This window comes from Amblyomma maculatum, chromosome 1 (assembly GCF_055883805.1).
Source record: "Amblyomma maculatum isolate TAMU_Amacu chromosome 1, ASM5588380v1, whole genome shotgun sequence".
NCBI lineage: Eukaryota > Metazoa > Arthropoda > Arachnida > Ixodida > Ixodidae > Amblyomma > Amblyomma maculatum.
The window spans coordinates 195,852,693-195,872,674 of NC_139344.1; the positions used below are offsets into that span (position 1 = coordinate 195,852,693).

General features: G+C 45.6%; 1 long non-coding RNA gene across 1 annotated transcript; it reads left to right on the plus strand.

The window, feature by feature from the left end:
• The first annotated feature begins 11,104 nt into the window (after positions 1 to 11,104).
• LOC146205322 (uncharacterized) lies at positions 11,105 to 13,251 on the plus strand. Its single transcript, XR_014703187.1, has 4 exons — positions 11,105 to 11,361; positions 11,512 to 11,661; positions 11,802 to 11,935; positions 13,059 to 13,251. It is a non-coding gene; the product is annotated as an uncharacterized LOC146205322 (long non-coding RNA).
• Positions 13,252 to 19,982: the final 6,731 nt, after the last annotated feature.

Below are 19,982 nucleotides of genomic sequence, written 5' to 3' on the forward strand. Positions count from 1 at the left end.
GTCGCACGAAAAAAGAACAATGAACTGCGCATCTGCGTGGACTATGGTCAACTCAACCAACAAATAATATGCGAACGTGTGCTCATGCCTACGGTGGACGAGTGTCTTGAAAAATTAGCAGGTGCAACAGTTTTCAGCCGCCTACATGCACGAGCAGGATACTGGCAGGTGCCACTGTCCAAGGACACTCGCGAATGCACAACCTTCATCACACCAGTTCCTGATGCTCCCCTTCGGAATCTCCACAGCGCCAGACTTCTACCAACGAGAAATGCTCCGTGTGCTCGAAGGACTAGACGGTGTGAGTTGTCTACAAGATGACATCATTGTCTCAGGGAAGACAACCGAGGAACACGACACCAACCTACTGCTGGTGCTGAAGAAGCTAGAAGATGCAGGTGTTACCCTCAACATCGACAAGTGCTCCTTTCGACAAACACAAGTAACATTCTTAGGACACGTCGTAAACTCAACAGGAGTCAGCGCCGACCCGGAAAAGGTCAGGGCCACAGTCCAGCTCGACCCACCATGTGATGTGTCAGAAGACAGGTCTTTGTTGGACTCAGCAAACCACCTAGCGAAATTTCTTCCAGAGCTAGCAGACTTTACGAAGCCTCTCAGAGACTTGCTCCACCAATACGCCCCAGCTCAGCAGCAGAGTTTTGACAAACTCAAGCAAGCTTTAAGCAGGACGCCGATTCTCACTCACTATGATGCTCAGTCGCCTCACACAGTGTCAGTGGATGCTTCCTCATACAGTCTTGGGGCTTTACTTCTACAGCAGTTGCACGAAAAGCTCCTACCTGTGGCATATGCATCACGCTCCCTTACGGATACAGAACAAAGATATGCCCAAATCGAAAAGGAGGCACTGGCAATCATATGGGTTTGCGAACATTTCCGCAAATACCTGCTGGGATCAACCTTTCACGTGGAAACGGACCACAAGCCATTAATACCGCTGCTGACGACTAAACGACTTGACCAGCTGAGTCCTCGCCTTCAACGTTTCAGGATGCGTCTTTTGGAGTACGACTACACCATGTCCCACACTCCCGGCAACAAGCTGTACACAGTAGACCTTCTGTCCCGGAAGCCATCTGGGAAACCAGCAGACAAAGAAAGAACTCTCGAGAGTGCAGTGCGCGAGTTTGAAGAATTAGCCATTGAACAGCTCCCTGCTTCAAACCAAATGTTGGACAGAATCAGGGCAAGCATCCAGTCAGACGAAACACTTTCCAGGGTGGCTACCTTCTGCACTACATCATGGCGAACTGTGCACGGGCTGTCACTTGACCTGAAAAGGTACGTCGAGGTGGCTAGTGAGATTTCGCTCGTTGATGGTCTGCTATTCAAAGACGACAGAATAATCATCCCACCAGACATCAGAGTAGAGGTTCTGGAAAAACTCCATGCAGGCCACTTCGGCACAACGAGGTGCCGAGCGAGGGCAAGAAAATGCATATGGTGGCCAGGCATAGGCAAGCACATTGAAGACTACGTGGAAAAGTGTCCAACTTGCAGAGAGCACAGAATGCCAGAAACAGAACCCCTGCTTCTAACCCCATTGCCAGCACACCCTTGGCACACAGTCGGCATGGTTCTTCACGCTGGAGGGGAAAGAGTATGTTGTAGTAGTAGACTACTACTCCAAATTTTTCGAGCTAGAACAGCTGCCGGGGACAGCTACAAAAAACATAGCCCTAGTCTTGGAGCCAAGGTTTGCACGGTACGGTGTTCCACGGATAATACGCACAGACAACAGGCCGCAGTTCACTTCCTAGCTACAGGGAAGTGACGTGGTGGCATCACACGAGTTTTCAAGTGTTTAATCAAATGTGTATCGCTTCTGTGTTTTCTCTTGTTGTTTGGAGCCTGATATATATTACCACGTTCCGAGCAATAAACTTCAGTTGCAAGTCAGCGCCTGTCCGTGTTGTCTTCCTTCCGTCCTTGTTCAAGTCGCGCTGTTCTTCAGAAAATGGCCTACCAACTCGCCCAAGCATCAGTTATAACATTCCTCCCTTCCCTTACGGCGCATTTCAGGGGTCCGCCGAGCAAGTGTGACAGATACTGCGCCTCTTCCCTTCCTGTGAACCAATTATTTATTATTCTTGCTACACTGAGCAGCAGCATTTAATGAAGTGTTTGTTCATGGAACTCAAGGCAGTGAAAGATAATGCAATTGGGTGATAGGATTTCACTCAAACTTTCGTGCTGTACAGCGTTCACACCGATGTCACACTGGTCGAACCTTCGCCGTTTGCTCTCAAGGGGACTTGTTTGGAAATTCACCTTACTCGGTCATAGCTCACTATTTCAGCTTGCCGTACCATAGATCAGGGGCCTTGTCCTGATAAGTGTTCAAGTACCTCTTAGTTGTATCATTGCAACCGGGTGAATGCTTAGCCTACTTGACCCATTCAGATTGTACTCGTTTTTTTAATTCTGTGCCTAAAATTTGCAATACATTTCAGTAGTATCATAACAGACCTTCCCATGTTCCTCAACTGTTCATTTGGTGGTATTACAGTGGCTAGAAAAGGTATTTTGATCTGTGGGACAAGGATCTCACTTCTTGTTTTTGGCTCGGCTCTAGATCCTTGATAATTAATACCTCATCGTGGATATGAACAATTTCCAGAGAGACCAGAAAAATAAGAACAGTGTCATCACCGTACCATTGTAATGCCAGCACCTTTAACAAAACGATTAATCAGAATAAAGAGCAGTACAGAGAACACGTAGGTCAAAACACCGATAACTAGCTATCATCACAAGAAATATGCTTTATGAAGAATGAAGCCGCTGAGTGGCGGCGACACTTCTGTAGTCACGTCAGAGAACAGATGGCCAAACAGTTAAGATCATTTCATGCATTCAAACAGTTTCCAGAAAGATCACGTCACATACACGGCTGTTGTCAAGCATTGTATGTACACAAATAGCAATCATTATTGGTGATGGCTACATTGCAGGAACAATACCATGTGCGCATGATCACTATAAGGAAAGGAATGAATGCAACTAGCTGCACATATCAAAGTTAATTTCAGCATTAGGAGAAATAATCATGCATGGTTTTCAGATGTAATATATACTTGCAGGCAATTTCATTCATAAAACAATCAAGAAGTAAAACTACGCAACAGAAAGACGCATCAAAGGCAGCATGAAATCTGTGGTAAATAACAGGTAGTACATGCTGTGACCATTATGATGGGCATTTGTTATATTGTCGGGTATCCACAAGACATGAAGAGGGAAACCTATATTACGTGACCCTATATGTAGCCAAATTTCTTGCCACTGAATTGGCTGCTCACATGATTTCGCTTGATGTCTGAAGTGATATATGCAGACTTCCTCTTTAGAGAGCCCAGAAGCTTGTGAGATTCTATTTTCTCCGGGTCCCTTTGGTTTTTCATTCTAGCGCATGTGAAAGAACTGTGGTGGAACCAGGCATTGTGGAATGTAGTGAAATACAGCAGCCAATTTCTTAGCAAAGTCAGTTCGAGTCCACCTGCTCCATCTTACCTACTTAACCTTCTGCTCACCGATACCTGTGTCGAATATCAATATAAGCATTCATCATTCTTATGAAGTATCAGTTCATACACCTCAAGGCATGCAGGATTAAATACTGCTCTTATGCCATGAAATTGCACCCCAGTGTTTATTTATGGTGTTCAAAGTTCACACTATCAGTTGTGAGCTGTGTGATAGCAAGCTGAATTCATGGACCACTATACACTTTCAAGCCAGTAGTTTCCTGTCGAGAGTACTGGTTTCAAGATTCTCCTTACTCCATTATGCCTCGATATGTGCGTTTTGGTTGTTTTTTTCCTTGTAGTGCAAATATCATGAGGCCTGCCCTGCAAAAAGTGCAGAAAGGCCTCCATCCTTGTACTGCTCTAATTGGGAAACTGTATGGTTAACAGATAATATGAAATTACATTTCAAATATTGTTTCAACATTTTTTTTATTCTTTATCATAAAGCTGCCCAGTCTGTTTCACTAACCTTATTAATCTTGCAGACCAGACGTTCATGGCTTCAGGTCATTTCTACAGTGATCATTTCATTTAACAGAACAAAAATGTAGAGGTTTCTTTTTATTTTTTATTTGCTCAGCACTAAATCTTGGCAACTATTGGGAAATTGTGGTTAACAGACAAATTTGAAATTTAATTTCTCATTGTGTCAACATATTTTTTCATTCTATATCATAAAACTGCCCGCTCTGTTTTACTATCTTTATTAAAGACCTTTTTGGCATCCTCGTGTCACTTCTACAGTGATCTTTGTATTTAAAAGAAAAAGTAACGTTTTTTTTTTTTTTTGTCACCATATTAAATCTTGGTAACAATCCCCCGTGTATATGTGCAACCTATGGCTATACAGACGCCAAGAACATCAACAACGATCCCATCGGTGCTCGATTGTAATAAGAGCTCTCATAACACAATTAATTAATTCCAACAAAGCGCATCAGACGTCCTACCATCGCAAACCACAGACTAATCCCAAGCATCCTTGGCCGACCATTTACGTGTGGCCGACGTTCGGAAAATGGTCGGCAGCCTACTTAGTCGGCTAGTAAACCACGGCAAGCGGTCGGCCCGGAGGTAGCCGCCAGCCACTTCGGCAAGTAGTTCGCAGCGGCCTTTGGCCCGACTTTTTGGGCGGACTAAATGCCGGGCACGGCGCCAGGTTAATGGCAAGAGTGCGGCAATGCGTTGGCCCGACTGTTGAGGCGATACATTGAAAAAAAGTTATGAAGAGCACGACTGCTACTTTTTTTTAAATTTGCCTGTTACTTGGCTTTGGTTTTTCGCGATGTTATGTAATTTGCGCTTAGTATGGAACAAAATGATACATGCTATTCAGTGTAAATGTTTTGTTACATTAATTAATGCTATTGTTTGTTTAACTTGTCGCTCACATTTTTAGTGAACCTTATAGCTGTTAGTAAAATTATTTACCGAGTTCTGATAGACAGCAAGCCACAAGGTGACCGCGATTTCATGTGTAGATCATGTCATTATACTGTTTGCTTATTACGAAGCGCAGCTGTAGGTGCTGTTAACATCAGTTATATTTTGGCGCACAAGCTCCCGTACACCCCATTTAGCCCGTATCACTCACTGAAATGCGTCCGCTATATGGCAGGGCACTTGAGTAGACGCAACTTCTCATTGTAAGGGAGGAGAAGGCTATTGTGTAAAATAAAAGAAGCGGACAGAAGAGAAAAAGCACACGGGGGCAGAAATTATGCGTAGGGCACTGGCAAGCCTTGGCCGCGGCGAACGCTCCGGCAGGCAAGTAAAGAGACAAATTCTAAAAACACTACTTCGCAGCAGGAGAAGAGAAATGCGTACACGGAGGGAGACCCGGACGAAACAAAACCGACCTCACGCTCGGACGTTTCGAAGGAAGGGCGGAAAAGGGGGGGGGGGGGGGGGAATGGTGGGAAGGGTGGGGCAACTGTGTCACCCCCGCAGCTCGAAAGTTGGTGGCGAGCGTTCCTGACTGGGCGAGAGGAGATGTATACACGCCGACTTTGAAGAGAGCATGCAGTTTTGTGGTATTTGTATACTATTTTTGAAGGAGCTCTTTTCGAACAAAGTTGTCTTACGATCAAATACATGAAGAAAAAAAAACGAAGGAAAATGATTATTGTCCAGGTTATTAATCGCATACTTTTTTTCTCAAAACAGTCTGGTAAAGCTAAGAGCCGCGAGAAAACGGGCCAGCGTCCTTGTCATTTGGTTTTGTTTCTTTGCGTGTGGCCCATTCATCCTCTTTTACGACCTGCCGGGGTGGGACGGGCGGCTCTTTTCTTTTTTTTTTTTTTTTCGGAAGTCGGAGGGGCGCATTTTCGCAGCGAGCGGTCCGATTCTACACCGGAAACTACCCCCCTCTCCTCCCCCGCTTCTTGTCAACAGTTCTTGGAAGACTCGGCAGCTTGTGCTCGTGGGTGCGTGCGTGCTTTCAAGTTCATTGCAGAAGTGTAGAGCGCGACCAAGAGATGATCTCGAGCGCGCGAGGACGCTGTACATGCGAACGAAATGTTGGAAATATAAGCGCGTTTTCCAAAGTTGCGCGTTATTAGTTAAAATTACAAGACAGTCAACTTTGTTACCTTCAATAACTAGGCGCTGGACAACCAGACCTCTTTTTCATTCGCATTTATATACTGTCAGGACAAGTGACTGTAGTAGTTTTCAACCGCTGTATCCTTTCAGTAACTCCGCCAAGCCATCCTGAAGTAACGCGCTCCTCCGGCGCGTTTGGACACAAAAAATCGAAGATGCTCCGCTTTTTCTGTTTTTTTTTTGTTCCTTTTTTTCTTTTTGCTCAAAGAATGGGAGTGTGGTTTCATAGGAACGAAACAGTTGATTTTTATTTATTTTATTAGTATTTCGCTTTTGTTTTACAGATTGTTTTGAATTATGGCTTCTATATTTTCTTGCTTGTTACTGTCCACTCCTGGTCCGCGAGAGACATATTTTCTCAACGCATCCTGCATATCAATATGAGTTTGAGACCCCTATGTTAGACAGAGTGATTGAAAATTAAGAATATTTATTGAGAGCTACACGAGGTACGCGCAATAAAAGAAGCTAATTGAAAAGAATTCTTTCCTGAAGCAGCTGCCGCAATTTCGGGTTTTTGTTGTGGCTTGCAGACTAATAATATGGCGAACTTTTAGTTTTAAGGCGTGAACATGTATCGGAAGTGATTAAAGCAAATTATCCGTCGTACGTACTAAGCCGAGAGATCGCTTGTAGAATAGCCCTGCATATGGAAGGAATGCTGCATAGTTCCAGAAACTTAAGACTTCTGCTTGAAAAGTACCGGGATAAGAGAGTAGAAACGATCATGACGTCATAGGCGTGAACTTCAACCATTTACATAGCAGGGAACCAAAGAAATCTTATTGATAAACATGGAAATAGCAAAGCACACTGGGACAATAAATAATGTTTCAGTAAAACAGCAAACAGTACCGAACATATAAGGTAGCGGCAAGAAATATATAATGCAGTGAGTTTCTGGTCACACGTTGTATATCAATAATGCGCAGCTGCGACAGGACTCCCTCGGGAGCTCTGACCCCCTAACAAATTTCCAGATAGTCGATTGCTCGATCCTTTGTGCTCACACATATACGCGTGAGCCGCAGGCTTGCGTCTTTCAAGACAAGCACCCAGTTGAAATCACTTCGATGTACAAGTGACCTTCCTGAGGTGGATGTGCCGCGTCAACAACCTCCGGATAAAGCTTTGCTCTCCAAGAACTAACAGCTGGCTATATCTAGGTGAGACGCACTAGCATGGGGAACAGTAGACAACGGGGTCACCGAAAGAATACGATCGACCGCGTTGCTATTCTGCCAAATGATCAATCCCACGGACTTCACTACACGTTGTTCGAACGCTTCGCGCGGCCTTCCACTGTGTGACGAAAAAGCTCACGGCACTAGGCAGCGGAATGTCCAAGCTGCGACGCAGTCCTTAAGGACACGTGTGTGAGACTCGACCTGACCAAAGTTGATACTGTGCGGATCAATATGCCAGCTGTAAAGCCTGTCTTAATTTGGTGGGGATCGAATACGCCACACTCAGCGCGCCACCGGAAGTCTCTTAGAGCATGCGGGAGATTGGGTGCAACAGGCGTCTCCCACTTCGCATACGTTTGGCACATATGTATAGGGGCGCAGAATAGCAGAGCGCTTCGCAGAGATTAGATACTGCTATGGCTATCCATGCTCCGTCTACAAACATCTCCTCTAACTATGCGAACACGTGCGCCTGCTTCCCCTGACCATGCACTACAAGCATCTGCCTTCTACTTCCAAGCCAGTATAAAAGTTAAGGCCGCCCAACTTAACCTATGTGATCCACTAACTCGGATACCCAATAGCGCACAACAAAGGGCATAATGAAGACAAGGCGGAACCCAGATAGGCGCCACCATCTAGCTATAGTGAAAATATAATCAAAGTAGATTGACTTTGCAAGAGGATCATACACAAGAAAACACGTGCTAAGCCATGCAGGGTCGTATCATTGGGAGGCTGGATCAATAAACAATCAAGGAACACAGATGTGGGAAAGTTGGCACCTGTGTGCACTAGGCTTTATCAGAAGTTTCGCGCATACGTTAATTAGCTATAACTTTAGGATGAACAAGATGTCCGAGATTATTGAGTTAATAGTCTATCCCGACATCGGCACGAAGCCGTGTGTGACGCATGCACGTGCGCACGCACGCACTTACGCACGTCTGCAGTCGCACAGAGTAAATTGTTCCACGACCTTACACAGTAGTACGATGGAATAGTTAATAATATTTGAAAGAAGGAAATAAAAATTAGGGGGACGCTCAAGCTTCCCCTTAACATTCGACGGGATACAACGCCTTCTCATTCTTCTCTCTATCTCTCTATTTCGATGGACAACCGCAGTTAATTGTAAATTGGTTATAGGAAAGTAAAGGCGCAGCATCTATCACAGATCCCGGTGGGAACCTGGACCGCATCTCCATATTTACTACCACATTCCGAATATTTCAGACAAAACCCGACGATACTCAAGCGAAAACCGGGTTAGCGAGGTGGCTTTTGGACCAAATGAGCTGTAACGCTTCGCATATATACATATATGCTGCACTCTCGATAGACGAAACTCGAGTATATTGCCGACATGAGGATAAATGGAACAGCTTGGGACAAATATTTGCCCGCCTCAGTTAAAACACGGGGATTAGGAAAGCTTTATTCCTTATATATCAATATGCCGAGGCCGACTGTCTTTATCCAGAACACAAATATGGTCCTGATAGTTTTCAAATAAAAATGAAAGACACGCAAAGAGCCGATCGCCCGGACGATTCGCCTGTCGAACGTATACTTCCTGCGAACACAAGCATTGTGCAAGAAGTAACCTTTGGTTCTTTTGAGAAAATTCAAAGGGATTGCGTTTTGAGAATCCCGCGCAACATGACGAGGATCGATCGGCTCCTGCACCAGTGGCGGTCTACTTTGTTAAATTCTTCAACGTCAGCCTCACACGCAGAAATATGGTATGAAATGCCAGAATATATATAAAGTTCCTCGAATCCCCTTTTCCCCAGCCGCGTATTCACTGCTGCTATATTATATCACTAAATAACATTGTGCATATCAAAGTAAAGTCTCCTTCAATACAGCAGGTTTCCCCTCTACATTCCATAAGGCAGTCGGCTTAGCAGGAGAAAAGTGGAAAATTCGTATCATTGAAACAGCTATTTTTATGCAACATTGAGTTATACCGCGTGCATGATATATATTGACACTATATCATTTGAGCCTGCTGATAGAATTATACATTGCGTAACAGAAGGTGAAATTAACTGTTATTTATACATATTTTGAAATAAAGCTTTAAGCGCGCGCTAATTGAGCCGCGGCGGGTATGGTACACTCTGTAGTTGATCGCGAGTTGTCATGAACTTATGCTTGAATTTGTGTACTGGTAGGCGCTGATTGTCTGTTTGAAGCATACTTAGTATTAAGTGCCTAAGATTTGCGCGGTAACTGCTGTGAACCTACGAATGTAATTGTCCATTTTTTTTTTATGGTTAAATGGTAACCTCTGAATTTAAACAACCTCATCATAAAGCTAACCTATAACGTAACCCTAAGCAAACCCACGGTAAACCGAAGAGATCACGTGCCTTTAAGGTTTATATGTTAACCGTCAATTACTTTTGCCAGTGCCCTCGAAACCTATCAATCCTAAACGCCCTTAAATTCGTTTCGCAGCCTCCGTGAGTTTACATTTCGTACGGGGTCAAGAAAAGAGGCGGTGAGCTTTTATGAGCTTTCATCCGGATCCGGTGCACTTTGCCCTGCGACCTTCTACTGATTTTCATGCATCCCTAAAACAAATGGACAAAATATATTTTTGTCAGAAACTTGCAGCAGTTACTATGTGGTTCAATCGGTATTTACCAGCTTGAGCTCGAGGTCACGGGCTTTAGTCGAGCTGCAGAAGCCGCATTATGATGGAAATCAGACGCGAAAACGGAAATGTGGTTTGCGATTAATATGACAGCCCGAGGGACTCTAAATAACCCACGTACTGCTTTGGGAAGTATAAATCTGCATGGACTATGTAATCTCTGCAAAAGCACTCATAATATACAGTGTTCTGCAACTTAACCGTCTTGGAAAAGTTTCCAAGACGGTTCCGATAAAGTTGCTGAACACTATATACAAGGCCAGGTCTTGCTATTTTGGCTAAATGAAGCTGCAGGTGTTCTACTGCCCCACACTTGGTTTATGTGGAAGATATTCGGTTAACAGAACATTACATACATTCACTCCAAGCCATATTTTTTTCATGCAAAGAACTACAGCCGCTGGTATCAAGACGGGGGCTCTACAGAAGCCGTAGAAAAATGAAAAGAAAAGAAAAGAAACTACCTCGACGCTTCTTGAACGACGAGGGAGGGGGGGGGGGGGGGGGGCGTGAAAAAGAAAGAAAACTGCTTCTCGCTGCGCGGGACCCGCTGTCCCCCATCGGTCCATCTCTTCTCCCTGCGGCAAAGCGGAAAGAACCACGGGGAGGCGAAAGGCATCGAGGCACCCTACCGCGGGGGGCGACAGGAATGCCGAAGCAGAGAGAGATAGCGGCGAAAAAAGAAAAAAAAAAAGAATTGCATGCACCGCACACAGGGAGATTCTCGCTGCTTTTTGCAGCTTCTCTCCCCCCCCCCCTCCTCCCTTCTTGAGGTCACGTGGCCAAAAGGCGGGAAAACACATCCCGCGCGAGCTAAGATGCGCGGCGCCACTCAGTCGACGGCCAGCCTCCGTGAGTCCGTGTGGGCGCGCGCGATGCCTACTGCCTAATTTTATCGTCCGCTTTTATTTCGCGCAAATTCAATCTGGCTCAACCTCCTGCAGCAGTCAGCGTTTGAAAAGAACAGCCCATATATGCAGCTGATGATTGCAGCCGCTCTGTACAGATTCTTCGTGCCGAAGTTCACCAAAACATGCGTAAGTACATGATCTTTCGGTCTTGATCAGAGGAGCTATTTGCTAGATTCGATATTATACTGAACATAATAATGTATTGTTTTGGAGCATATGTTCGTCTTCTTATATACTCCTTGCATCTTTCTTCATATATATATGTATAATTGGTGTGGGCGCTGATCGCACAGGAAGACTTGCTGAGCCGTTTGGAAACAAGGCTGCGGCTGGCTGCGGTGGCAGAATTGGCTCATTTTGCTCCAGTCTGGGTCCTTGGGTATCTCCTGCCCCAAAATGCTCGCCTTTTAATATGGAGGGACACTCACTATACCGATCAGGTAAGTCCAATTAGCACATATTTTGTTCGATACGACAATATACTGCAACTGTTTTTGGAGCGCGTATATATATGCGCATCTTGTTACTACGTACATTTTTTTTTTTTTTTTTTATAATCGATGTGTGCGCATTTCGCTCTGATTGCGCAGGAAGACGTGCTGAGCCGACTTGGAAACGATGCTGCGGCGGTGGAATTAGCTATTTTCGCTGCAGTCCGAGGTCCGATCTCCTCTGCCCCAAAACGCCCGTCTTTCACTTCTTCACATCGAAGTGCATGCACTGACATGTATACCGACCAGGTAAGTCTAATTATCGCTGATTTTCTTCTATACGATAATGTACTGCAACTAATTATGTATTGTTTTGAGACTTATGCGCATCTTGTTACTGTAAATGCATATTTTGCAATTGGTGTGCGCGCCTTGCGCTGATCGTGTAGGGAGGCGATATCAGCTGATCTGGAAACTGGCTTCGACAGTGGAAGCTCGTTTCGCCGAAGCCCGAAGTCCTTGGTCTCCTCTACACTAAAACGCTGGTCTTTCGCTTCTTCATGGCGGTGCACTTGCCGGACAGGTATTAGCGCTGATTTTGTTCGGAAAATTCGATTATCCGACTCACATCGATGGGACGCATGCAACCCAGTTAAATGTCAAATGCTATCACTGATATAAATATTGCAGCACCCCTCGCCATAGGGGCGATCAGAAGCTGTACTAGCATCATCGCTACTGCCAAGCAAGCTCGTGCGAGGACTGAGTACAAGATTTATGCCGTGTTTATTATTATTATTTTTTTTTTTTTTTTGCTGCTGTAATGATGTATATACGTGAAAATTGATGATTGAGTGATGCGGTATGCTGGCAAGGTAAGTGAGCCAGTGCGTTCATTTGTGGATTTTGGAATTATATATGCGATGCACACAGATCTGAGCCGTTTCACATTGATTTTGCTCTGTGCGCTTGCTTTCTGGGCAAGCAGTTGTATTTTCATCGTGCGGATTATTTCCTGGTGCTTACATGCTCATGAGGTGTTCAGCTAACTTGTTTCAAGCTTTAAGAATTTAGAACGGGTTCTATAAGCTTCTAAGAGTTGGGCTGTCTAAATAGCCGTCTTGGCTGATGAGACAATTTTTAAAATAATGCTCGGTTGTTAAATAACGAAAATAAATCAGATGACTTATCGTTAAATATCCGGTCGCTTTTGCTGTAAAAGTTCCATCTAGTTTGAGAAAATTAAGCTGTATTCTACGGAATAAACTTATTGTAGGTTTCATGTAAATATCGCGGAAACTGTTTGTTCTGCCGCGTTGGAATCCCTCATACGTGCTCTATGACAAGCGCGGACACTTGGTTTTGCTAAATTATTAAATTGCAGCATTAGCATGCAAGAACGCGCTTCGGGAGGATAAGGTTTGAGTGCGCTACGGTTGCAAATTGCAACATCATGACTCCAGCAAAACAAAGTGATCGCGCCTTTCTCGCGGATTCACGGATCCTGATTACCTATTGCGGCTTTGCGCTAATGTGTTTTCAGTAGGGTCGCATGAAGTCAAGCCCATAAAATATATTGATGTGATAGTGCAGTTGGTGGCAGTGAGCAGACATTATTCTTTCTACCTTTTCACCCTATATTTGCCTGCAATGTAAAAGTCTAGGCGAAAAGGAAATATTTAATTAAAATACTTTTCTTTATACAGCTGACCAAGATGGAACCTGCCGCAGATCCGACCAGTCGCAGACATCAAGTGATCGACAGGCTGCCAAAAGAAGGAGACCAAGCCTCAAGCCCATCTTCCATATGTGGCACACGCGCAGTCATATATATATCCACGCTTATTAAAAAGCAAATCGCGAGCTTTTTCTGAACGCTGTTGACAAATAAATTTTTCACCAAATACTGCAGCTTTTCTTTCTTCATGGCATCAGAAAAGCTACTGCTTTTCTTGATGCACTTGTATGTGCTACCCCGTTATATATGCATGGGCCACGATATATTAAATGCATGGCATGATACCTGCACGAGGGGCGATGCCGGCCACTAATCGGCGTCGGGAAGCAACCGGCCGACGTACGGTCTTTCGTCAGCAAAATGCTAGGGCAGACGAGCGGCCGACCATTCAGTAACGCTGGCAGACGGCAGGCCCACGTGCGGCAGGTGGTCGATCACGTCGGGCCAAAAGGTCGGGCCGTCGTCGATTGCCGAAAATCGGCCGACGTTAGGTCAGTCTCAATCCCCGACGCCGGCCCTCATTCGGGTGCCGAAGGTCGGCCGGCCACTTTTTGGACGGCGAGAAAGGTCGGCCCTACCTTTTGCCACACACTTTTTTTTGCTTGGGATGGCGACGCTTCTCCGTGTATAAGTAGAATCGTTTCGTGCACGCAAACAGAAAGGTCGCGTCGCACCCACGACAGATCTGAAGCAAAACACACATGAAACACAATCAGTCATTGATACCAGGAACACGTACGCTCGGATCACTTAAGAGAACGATGCACAGCGTCATTTCAGCGTTCCGAAAACAAGGAGTGCGCACTGAACTTTCACTCGTAGCATATATACACGTGGGCGGTTTCACCAGCTTGACAAAAAGCAGTCGTTCCGAACTTGATCACTTTCCCTACACTCGCATTTATCACTGCTATGATACTGACTATGTTCATTGTGAAAAGCTTCTTGCTACTGTTCGTGAAGAACCTCGCTGGAATCAGGAACATTTGCAATAGGGCTGCAAAATATCAAAAAAAAAAACATGTCGAGGCACCGCCGCACCTTGCGTAGGTTTGAAGGCCACTTTTCAGCTCGGACACTATCCTTGGCGCCTTGACAAACAAATAACTCGGTCGAAGTATTAAAAATGAAGAAAAAAATATGTTGAACAGTGCACGCTTCTGCGTGTCACAACAATTCACGCTCCTGCGAGTCACACTCAGCAGTTATCAAACGCAGAGTATTGTTCAATTTCAGTATATGTACTTGCGTACAGCTACCCACCTTGCGTCCTCGTATATATACGTCCGACCCTACGCCTAGCACATGAGCACAGTGAGCTGTGCTTGACATTCCGCAATTACATTTGAATCGCATATATTTCCGTATTTTTATTAGGACACTTATAGATTCGTTAGCTCTTGCGTATTCATTTTAATGAACTTTCTTATTTTCTTGCATGGTTTGTTCAAAAAGCTCGTTAGAATTGCAAGAAATGATAGTGGGATCACCACAATACTTGGTCTATGATCTGCCCCCTCGAGGAGGTTATTGCAACTAGCAAACTTCGCGCGTAAATTCAAAATTACTTAATATACAATGTTGACTACTGGAGGATTCTCCAGCCTGTGCTTCGTTGTTTTTCGCGCTGCTTTCAAGGGGGGGGAGAAAATCGTGCCTGTAGTGAACTAAATTGCGGTTCACTATGGCGTCGTCACTACTGGATCTGAATTGTGCTGTCTCGTGCACCTTAAACTGCACCCTAACTGCGGTTCAAGGGCGTCCGCCGAACCTTTTGCAGAAGGTGGGAAAGGGGAGGGGATTTGCCGGGGGTGTTGTGTGAGGGGGGGGGAGGGGAAGTAGATTAGCATCAAAAAACCCCTATTAGAGGTCTGAACTAAGAATAACTTGAAGAAATTGAAAGAATAACTACACACAGAGCCATCCTTGTAGAAACATTTGAGTTTTATTATTGGACCAAGAAGCAAAATGCCACTTCGTGAAGAGTAGTGCAGTCTTGCTACGGACGGTTCTCAACACACTTGAGCTGACGAAAAGCACACAGCACAATATGCTGGGAGGACTGGGAGACCTCACTGCGGTCAGCGGATCCGGCCAGGCAGAAGATTGTCGTCAATCGGGCAGCACACGTCATGGATCAACATTGCATGAACGTTTAGATCGCGAGCAGGGTCGTGTGGAGACCCAGAAAGCCTGCGTGCCCCGAATTCTTCGTAAAATAAAGTTTTTCGTTCTCCTCCTCCTCCTCGTCACCAACATGTGAATGCAGACAGTCGGTCATCCTTGAATAGCAGCTGCAGCTCTGGGGGTTTTTCTGGTGCGTGATGACTCGGGAGATAAAGTCAGTCTTGTTCTTCATCGCACTTTCTTTGTGTGCACTCATCATAAGAAGGCCGTCCAGCCTTTCCAGTAAAAACCAGCGTAGCCAGGTTTTTACTCTCCTCATTTTGCTGAACAGCGCAGGTGGTAATTGGCAAGGCCAGAGCCGCCTCAATGGCTTTTGCCACAGCGGGGAAGAATGTCTTGGCCTGAAGCAGACGTTTGAGTAAGTTACATCTGACGAGTCCCCAGTTTTGTAGCGCCACGTATTGTACCATAACATATATTCCTTCCTTGAAGTTTTCGAAGCCGAAAAAGCCTTAACTTCTAGTTCTTAGACGAGGGCAACTAACTTAGCACGGTTCAAATGCTTTATATTTGCTCGAAGCAGCAGAAGTTTGAAACTCTTCGCACTGCTTTCAGTAAAAATTAGCTGTGGCTTAGCTCTGGTTAAGCCTGAGTGATTGCGAAAGCAATACTTCCCTGGCTGCGCTTGGCTCTGCAGGTGGTTTGGCATGGCTTCGCCTTTTGTGCAGCTAAAGGATTTACTCTGGACACAACATGGTTTCTACTGTTTGTTTATTCCAATGAACACGCTTTGGTGGTCCGTAAAGTAGTGATTCTTGATCTGAACACTGGTAATTACATAGTCGTCCGAATGTCTATACATCACCAAGTTTAGACTGCTACCCCATTGGGTAGTACTCTCGCTCTGCACTACTCATAGACGATTCTTCGGCATTCAGAGAGTCCATGAAACTACTCTCGCTCACTGAACTTGTAGAACGCCGCCGGGCTCGCCATTCTGCGGCATAGGCGCGTTGCTTAGCTAACCGCTCTTGCCTTTCTTCATCTGTCTCCTCGGCACGGCGCCGGCGTTTGCGCGCAGCACGTCGCTCCAGCGACGCCTTGTACCCTTGTACAACTCCTCAGCGGAGCGCGCCTGCGGTGCCCTGTTATCCTCTAAAGCTTTATCCTCTCCTAGCGAGCGCCCTCACGCGGCAGGCCGAGGAGGCCGTCACGTGGTAGCCGCCGCGCCGAGCGAAGGAACAACTACGGCCGAAGAGACGAGTTGGGGCGTGGCTTTGGTTGGGGCCCCTGCTCTCCTCTGAGCGTGACTTCACGCTGTCACGTGGTAGCCGCCGCGCCGAGCGAAGGAACGACTACTATGATTAAAACTTTAATTTCCACCGATTTAGGAGGCCCCCTACTCACCGCTCCTGGCACGCAGGCTTGAGGAACGGGGGCTGGAACCTCCGCGACTAAGGACTGGCGAATATACGTTGGTTATTCGCGGCCTCAGCCTCCAGGCGGACGGCTTTTTGCTGGTCAGCGAGGACGACGCTTCGCAGTAGGGTTACCCAGGCTTCTCTACTTTTAATAGACAGTTTTAGAATAGGGGCCCCAAGCTTTGGGGCCCCCAAGGAGCTTGGGGCGTCCAGAACTTAAGGCGCGCTTGGGGTCTTGGGTTAACGCTAGGGGCGGCCCCTATTTTTCGGAAATAGCGTTCGCCCCAAGCCGCCGTTGGGTTGGGTCGCTTGGGTTACGGCAACATGGCGGCGTTCGGCCAAGCGGCGGCCGCTCGCCTCGGCACACATTCGTCGTCTCCGCTTCATGGTGTCACGCGTTCATGGAAAACGAAAGGCCAACGAAGCTTATGCTATGTCTCATGATGCCCGCACTACCAAATTTTAGCGATAAAACGCGCTATATTTTCCGAGTGCTTCCAGATTTACCGAGCTGCTATACTTAGCGAGTTCGCCTCCTTTGGTTGCCATGGGGATCAGACGGCGGAAAGCATGGAAGGTTCAAATGAGGTTTCCCGGTCTCGGCCTGGATTGACAATTGGCCGATTTCGTCTTGTCTGACTGAAACGGTTTATATAACCGGTAGTCTTAAGATAGTTTTTGCACAATAATAGTACTTTTTGATGAATAAAATAGCGTTGTTGGCTTTTATATATTTAAATGCTTGTACTTGGTTTACCGTCATGGCGCTGCAATCGACGAACGCAAGCCCGGCCGCGTATTGCCATACTATATCCCGTAGGCGCACTCGAGCAGACGACGCTTTCAGCGAGTTAAACGGCGATTGTTGCTGAAAGATATCTCTGTGAACGCAACCTAAAGGTAACATACACTCACTGTAAAGGGCAATTGTTGCTGAAAGATGTCTCTGAACGCAACCTAAAGGTAATATACACTCACTGAGGCAGGAAATGATTGTGGGAAAGGTAATTGCTTAGTGTAACTGTTCTCATACCGATTGTTACTTAAAGGTGTCTGTAAACGCAACCTAAAGGTAACATACACTCACTGAAGGCAGGATATAATTACATTGAAGACAACTGAAAAAAAATATTCAGAAAAATATAGAACAGCGGAGTCGTACGCATATTTAAGTGGCATCAGTGAAGAGATGCGTGGTGTTAATCCATTGCGCCACCAAAACGACGGGTACGGTAGGCTTTAAATATGTTCTAACTCGTTTAGACAATATATCCACTATTTGTCGCTTGGTGGCGCTGCTCAGAGGAATCACGCGCCAGAGCGTCGTCTGCTCGAGTGCTCCTACGGGATATGGTTTGCTAATAAGCAGCCCGGCTCCGCTGCGTCGGGAAAACCTATATTCTAAATCTCGCCGCTCGGCTAGCACGTTGCGCCGCCGCACGCTATTTCCTTGGGGGCCCCAAGCCTTGGGTTCCCCTATTCTAAAACTCCCTAATAATGTCACTAGCGCCCGGAGACTTAGGGCATTCCCAAAGTATATGGTCGAGGGTCCCCCTCGCTTCGCAGGCTCATCATTTATCATTTTGTCTCTCATCTATCTGGGTGTGAAACAACCAGACAGGGTTCCGAAAATTTCCGGCTTGTAATCGCCGCCAGGCTATGGCTTCTTTATTATTTAAGCTAGGATCCGGTGGTGGCATCAGACGTCTTCCTAATCTATAATTTTCGATTATCTCTATATAGGTTTGCAAACGTTCGTCCATCGCCTGGCAGTCGGGCGGCTCCGCGTTTGCCCAGAAGTAAAGATCTCGGGCTAAATCATGGGCCGCTTCGTTGCCGGGGACGGACGTGTCCCGGCTAAAATCCCTTGATAATTTGAATGTAGCGACACTCCTCCGCGCCGCGCTTTCCTCCTCGATTCTCCTCGCGCGGCGGCGGCGAGCGCTGCGCACGACACGCTTTTTCTCCTTCGCGCCCGCCGGCCGGCCGCAGCAGTGAGTGAAGCGCGAGCTTTTGTGTCAGGTCTGGGCTCCAGGAGTGCACAAAATTTTTGAAAATTTGCTAGAAAAGCATTGAGAATGCCGAAAGTAACGTTCATGAATTGATTGGTTCCTTCTTAGAACTGTTTGAATGGGAAATACTGATAAACAAAGCTTCCAGGCGAGTTCTGTGCTGCAGACACTTTTTAAGTCACATGATAAGGTGTTTTACTTTGTGCACCTAATCTAGTACTGCCTCTGACTTTGTGTTTTTGTAGAGTGTGAAATCTGTCACCGCGGTAAAACTTCGGAAAACGATCCAGGCTGGTGATTTGAACTTCAAGATCAGAGAAGGTCAAAGCAGGATTTAGTCTATTTCGCTACTGTCAAGCTATCTGTCTAAGCATAGTATATGTCACATGATCAACCATGAGATTGGATTATTTGTTAATTGTACATGTATTTTAATCAATTACTGGGCTAAATTAATTGATATTTAGTAAATTGCAATTAAAATCTAAATTTTAGCTGCAACATCGAACCGTATACCGTTGAAAAGCTTAAGCCAAGTGTAATGGCACTATGCTAGTTAGCGATCCGCAATAATCTGTGTTAATTAGTTAATTTTGTATAAAACCAAACTTTGAGCCAAGGAACAGGTATGCCACGGCTGTCTTGATATGATGCTGATGGAGGAATTAAATAATTTTATGAGTACGCGGCCATTCACTGACTTCGCGTGTGGTTAAAAGACAGCAGGGTACGCTAGGAGAAGTGTTGGCCCTATTGCCGACCCACTGAAGTTCTGGGGAAAGCATGCTGTGGCCTCATGCGCTATGTAAAAGAGCTTAATTTCATTGAACGCAACAATCAAATAAAAAAAACAGGGGCACATACGTCTTCAACGTGCAGAAATGAGAAAGCATATAACTACCAATTAACTATCACTATCCTATCTATCACTATATCTACTAATGCCGTCAAGTGACCTATCATAACTGTCGCTATTCGCAACGAACACTATCACCTCACTATCCGGGCCTATTACTATCATTTACTATTAATATCCGTAACAGTCACCATCATTAGCTATCACTATCCATAACCATCACTATTTAATCTGATGCCGTCCCATGACCCATTGATATACTTCAATTTTCATTGACTTACGTTGTCAGTCATATCTCTATTACCTCATAATATCTGACGAGACAACTATACATTGACTTTTAATTCTTATACATTCTTATTTTCTCATAAATGGAGGTGGGAAAAAGTGCAAGCCACAGAAATAACTGACTACTATCCGCGCGAGGTTCATGTCTCTGTCGAGGAGGCTTCCTTTGCTTCAGGACAGATCGGTGA